The sequence below is a fragment of the Echinops telfairi genome, unplaced genomic scaffold, assembly GCF_000313985.2.
Source record: "Echinops telfairi isolate 266 unplaced genomic scaffold, ASM31398v2 ScPeMD7_23;HRSCAF=83, whole genome shotgun sequence".
In the NCBI taxonomy this organism is placed as follows: domain Eukaryota; kingdom Metazoa; phylum Chordata; class Mammalia; order Afrosoricida; family Tenrecidae; genus Echinops; species Echinops telfairi.
Genome location: NW_022103920.1, coordinates 65010203 through 65016485, shown reverse-complemented (window position 1 = coordinate 65016485; position 6283 = coordinate 65010203). Strand labels below are relative to the sequence as shown.

At 41.0% G+C, this 6283-nt stretch overlaps 1 pseudogene; it reads right to left on the bottom strand.

The window, feature by feature from the left end:
• The window catches only part of LOC101660037, a 117634-nt pseudogene that overhangs the window by 110614 nt on the left and 737 nt on the right, over nt 1-6283 (bottom strand).

Below are 6283 nucleotides of genomic sequence, written 5' to 3'. Positions count from 1 at the left end.
GTTAATGCTACTAATTAAATGTTTGCTCTGGTTTTGCACATGCACCCACACAGAGATTGGCTTAACTATACAAGGGTGAGTAAAAAAAGTATTGCTACAAAATCATAGAAATCATTACTAAGCAAAAATATAAATGTGAAGCTATTGTTTCTTGACATATCCTCCATTAGGTCTTTACACCCCTGGAAGCGGTGCTTCTATCATTCCTCTAACCTTTTCCCAAAGAATGCGGTGCTCGTCAATGTACACTACACTACATGACTAAGAGCGCTGGCCCACCCTGGGGGGACTCAACTCTTGATCCTTTTCAATGTTCTTTGAGCTTTGGGAATGAACATATGCCTGAAGGGGCAAGATCAGGGTTGTTGGGTAGATGGTTAGATAGCCCATGCTACCCTGAAGAAAAAGAAGATGAGTTGTAATAATGGAAAACTATTTCTCAACAAAATTTCCTTTTTTTCCTACCAATGCAGCTTTTTAATTTCTTAAAACTGCCTAATTATCCCACCTCCAATGATCGTCCTATGTCTTTTGAAAGCATCTATTAAGCTTACCCCTTTCGGATCCTTAAAACCTGTTACTATTATCTACTGAGCTGACCTGTCCCCCTTGGATTTAATTGACCCAGAAGCTGCCTTTGGAAGTCACTGTTGATGGGATCCCCATTTATGTTTTTAAGACACTCTAATGAGCCTAAAACAGGTGTATTACTGAGAGAATTTACCCGCAACTCCATCCACCGATCACAGAGACATGCCTAAACACATTTCATGGATGAACTTGAATCTAGTAGCAATAACTCTTCACGTGTCCTCGCATAACTAGTGCTGCTAGATAATAAGGAAAGCTTTGCTGAGCTACAGAAACTGTTTATCACAGGAATTAAAACAAAATTGACCAAGATAGTTAGCCCATGTAATTATGTACATCCAATCTGTCCTTAAGGACTAGACAGTACAGGGACTAGATTGTTTTATTTAGCTTACCTTTTGTTTTAAGCTCTCGTTTAACCATGTGAGTACTGTTTAATTTTCAAGAATAAGTTTCACTAGTCACAACACAGTATGAAGTACATATTGTAAAATGCACTTGATTTTTTTAAAGTTTTGTTTTTCATTGTACAAAGCAATACTAGCAGCTTTTATTGTCTATAACTTCTAAATCAGTATCATCCTTGACAGATTCTATTTTCACAAAGAAGCTATCAAGCATCCAAGACTTGTACTGCACTTTATCTCCCCGAAGGCCTGGTGGCGCAGTGGTTCCATTGGGGGCTGACTGCCGAGCCGGCAGCTCCAGACCAGCCGCTCTCCCAGAGGAAGCCAGGGCTGTCTACTCCTGCAGAGCCGCAGTTGTAGAACCCCGGGGCAGTTCTGCCCTGTCCTGCAGTCACTGTGAAGTGGCATTGACCCAATGGCACTGAGCTTGGTTTTTGAGTTTTTAATCTACTAGTATATGTGCTACTTCTGAATTATTAATATAAACAAACATGTATATGTGCACACTTATTAGGAAAATAAATGAATATGAATACTTTTTCTGATCAACCAAAAAAAATGTTGATCCACTCAAAAAGTCTTTAATGATAATATTCTTATAAGGCGGGTGGCGGTAATAATGCTCTCTTTTTTATTGTTTCACAGTTTTATTGGCATAATTCACGTATCTTACAATTCAATAGTTTAAATATACTAAAAAGAGGTATGCCCTTTCAATAAGACGAATACTTGCTCCGCCCTTCCACATCAGAGAGCAGGATCGCCTTCCCACCCTGGAACACCCATTCTAGACAGTCGCGCGTCTTACCTCCAAAACCTCTCGACATCCCAACCACTTCTCCCGCCCGCTGCTTCAGCCAGGTGTTCCTCCCCCTCGGGTGCCTCCTCACTGCTCGCTGCTCGCGCTCCTGCTTCCTTCTGGACTGCTCCGCACACGGAGCCAGAGCCCTGTGAGGCCGATGTCACAGGCGCTTAGTCACTCCTCTACTGAGAAGCCTCCCGTGGCTCCCACTAGCTTGGGTGTCAGAGCCAAGACTTTCCTCCACTGAAAACTGCCCCCAAATCTCCACTTACCTCCGGAAAAATGAGCAAACAACACCCACCCTCACCCTGTTCACAGGGCTTCCATGGCCTGGCCCATCTCTCAGCCAGCTCAGCTGTTTCTCCTTTACGTTTTTAGCCCCAACAAAACCAGACGATAATAATTTTTAAAACATCAGTGTGTTCAAAGTTCATTTTTAGAGATTACCTCATTGGCTTCTCTTAGCAGCTCTTAAAGACAATTTTGTTCTTATTAATGTATGGCATTTACTAAACATAATAATAATAGCATAAGCTCTGTCTTAGAATCTCACTACGAGACAGGTACCATGAGCAACTGTGATACATCCTCCATTAGTCAGGAAAGGAAAGGATTTCAGAGCCGTAGCAAATGATAAAGACAGGTCTGGAGTGAACGGCCGGCCGAGTACACATTTGCATTGTGGTGCCCCTTCACCCAGTTAATTTGTTTAGTGTTGGCTGAAAGTATAATTACACTAGCACAGATTATATTGCATGCAGATATAGGTAGACTATATGTAGGTATGTATGTATAAATAAATAAATAAATATCCCTGTGTTGTGCAAGCACTTTGGTATCAGCTATTTTCTAAAGTCTAGGGGTTCAAACCCATCCAGTGCACGAGAAAAGAAAGGCTTGGCGATCCGTCTCCACAAAGATTCCTGCTGTGAAGGGCCACTGTGGTTGAGCATCATCTTGACAGGTGGGTTTGTTTGGGGGCTGGTTTGCTAGGAATATGACACTGCTCCAGTCATATCAGATGAACTACACGGCCACCATGTAACATGCTTTAGATTCAGAGAGGGAGAGAGCCTGTTAACACAAAGAGATCTTAGAACTACCCAGTCAAAAGCACCCATTAAGATATAACAAGTTTCATTTCCTAAAAAAATTAACTCCCAATATGGACCATTGTTGTAAGTATGTGGATATTGCTAACTGAAAATCGTTTTCGAATGTTTCAGAAAGTAGTGTTCAGAAAAGAATTATGTTAGAAATTTGGTACCACAACACCTGTTTTATTTATACTATTGGAAGTTTGGCTTTGGGGGTGGGATGCTTATTTTCCCTTCAATGATGCTGTCGTTAGGTGGTATTGAATTGATCTGGACTGACAGCAAGCCTCTTCACAACAGAATGAAACTCTGGCTGGTCCTGAGCTATCCTCTGAATTTTGAGGTTTGAGCCCCTTGTTGCCGTCACTGTTTGAATCTACTTACCGAGCATGACGTCCTTTTCTGAGACTTGGTTCTTCCTGCTAACGTGTGAGTGCTTTGCTTCTATGGTGGACTCGGACGCATCTCTTCCGAGAGAAATTTGTCTGTGCTTCCAACAGCCCGGGTATAGGCAATGTTCATTGTCAATGCTTCTTTACCATAAATCAAATACATTAGTTCTCCTGTCTCCCTTCAATGACACCCTCCATTAATATTAGTTGCTCAGAATAAATCTTCATTTCACTTCTCTGTTGTCATTAAGTCCTAATTCATTCCTATAACTCATTATTATCTGTTTGTGATGATACACTAAAATTGTTTTGATAGATGACCAGCTTCTTCTTTCATTAAAAAATGGAAAGCTATTAAGGCGAAAATGTTCTAAGACTCATGTCGAGCCCATTCTTGCAATCACTGTGCCAACACATCTCGTTTGAGGTCTGCAAGAGTTAGAAGAAGAAAAAAACTTCCAGGAAAAAAATGGAATTGTAATGGAGTATTTTTTTTAATTGGAAGAAAACGTCGCATTGTGGTTATAAAGAATAATTATAAATTCATTATTTCTTCCCCTAGGGATTACTATAAGTATTGGGACAAAATTAAAAATGGAGAAAGTCATTTTAAGTTTTATTTGAAGCTTTCTGTGAACCCATGGGATTTCAGTGCCAAGTCTGATAAGATAGACGTTGTCTCACATATTTGTTTATTCTTAGATCATGTCCTTGGAGCCACTTTTAGCCTCTAGGACAAGTTGTCACACTCACGGTCAAGGTTTCCTCCTTGGACTTTGGAAAAATAACAGGGCTCAAGTAAGTGTTTGCATACTACTACCTTTTCTTTAACTTCCATAACACTTGGGTTTCAGTTCTTTGTGTTTTGAGGGAAGCAACCTGCCATTCAGTAGTTCTTTTGAAACAAATGTAAATATAAGCTTCAAAGTCAGCTTTGATAATTGGAATTTCCAATACCTTTTCATGTAACCAGTAATTAATTCACTACTGTTGGAAAGGAGAATGTTACAGAATCAAAGAATTTTGTGATTTCTCTCTCAGCGCTTCAATTAATTGATATATTCAGTCTACAATTATTGAGTACCTACCACATATGGAATAGCATTTCATTTTTCTGTAAAAAAAAAACCCCACCTCTTTTTTCTCTATTTAACACCCAGTAATAGGATTTTGGAGTCCTAGTAGAGTAGTGGTTATGTGTTGGGCTGCTAATCCCAATGTCAGCAGATCAAAACCACCAGCCACTCCACAGGAAAAGATGAGGCTTTCTACTCCTGTCAATAGTTCGGAAACCCACAAGTCTCGCAAACTCCCAGAGGGCAATTCTACCCTGTTCTATTGGGTTGCCATGACTCAAAATGGGCTTGAGGGCTGTGAGTGAGGAAGAGATTTTAGACGTAAGCTATTGAATCCAACAGTGGAAAATTTTAAAATCAGAATCTTTTTTTTGCCCTGCAGGGCAGTCTTTCTAATTTAAAAATGTTACTCTTTTTCCTACAAATAGCAAAACCACTTGACTTGCATGGTTAAAAAGTTAGTTTGAATTGTTTTAATGAAAGGTATAAGAACATGACTTTTTCTCTGGAAGTTTCTCTTAAATATTGGCTGTTGAACAGTTAGTTTGCTGTTTGTTGACCATATTCATTCAGGTATTTGTTTATTCATAAGCCCTTATTAAAAACCTGATGCTTGCTCAGCTCTGAGTTTTTGTGACACCCTGGGAGAGGCTTATATGCATCCAAGACAAACATAATCCTGAAAGGATATATCCGAAGACTAATGTGTACTTTAAAGGTTATGTAACTTTCTGGAGTGGTGCCATCTTATTACCCAAAAAACCAAACCAGACTCACTGCCATTGAGTGGGTGCAGACTCATAGCGACCCTGAAGGACAGGGTAGAACTGCCCCCGGGGAGTTTCTGAGACCGTCCCTCTGCAGAAGAAAGCCTCGTCTTTCTCCCCAGTTTATTATAGTTCCATTAAGATGTTAGCATCTTCTCCTGGTGCTTTTCCCTGTACATCCTGATCAGGCACATTTCTATTTCGAGATCGACTGCAGGCAGCAAGTTCAGATAACCCTAGATTCATGCAGTTGGACAATATTCTATCGAATATGTTTATAGTAATTAGTAAAGCTCTCTCAGCACTGTCTTCATCTATAAAATAGGGATAATAATTCTTCCTATCATCTTGCATTGCTATCGTGATTAATGTAAAGACGGCATATGCCTGGCACATAGCAAGCACCACGGTTGTTAGGTAAGGGTTGCGTGTCTGTCTGCATCGATACTGAATAGCCTTTCCTCCTGCCTTGTTAAATTGCTTCAACCAATGAGTATCACATCAACCTCATTATAAATATCTAATATAAATCAGGAAGGAAGTCATAGCACGTTGCAGTTGGGTCTCAGCATTGACCACTTTCACAAGGTCAATTCCTTTTTTTCACCTCCTGATGGATATACTGTGGGTTATTCCAGAAACAAGAGTTTACTTCTTTCCTGGTCATGAAGAAGAAGATAAGGTGAAACTGCTCTAAGTATCAACAACTTATAAATACAAAACATCTATTCTCAATACAGAATATGTGGAAATTAACATGCATCCACCCATATGTATAGCGTTGCTTTGTAACCAAGCCATTTGTTGGTTTCCAGGTATAGGCCTCTTTAATTTTTCTCGACAAGAAATTCATGAAGTCTTTTGTCCCCTAAAGCCACAGAAATCTAACCTGAAGCACGTAGCACGCCCAGGGCACAGCGAAGCCTAGGACGTTCGCCAGGCTCGCACCTGTCGGCCAGGTCATTGTGACGCAAACGCTAGGGACACGTGGAACACCTGCAGGGAAGCAGGGGCGGGGTCAGAATGGGCCGCAAATCCCCGCGGGGGATACCCCAGGAGATGGGGGTCAAGGAAAGACCCCAGGGAGTCGAGAGAGGGAAACTCACTCCCCGCACCCCTGTCCCGCCCCGCCCCAAAGAAGGTGAGGCCAG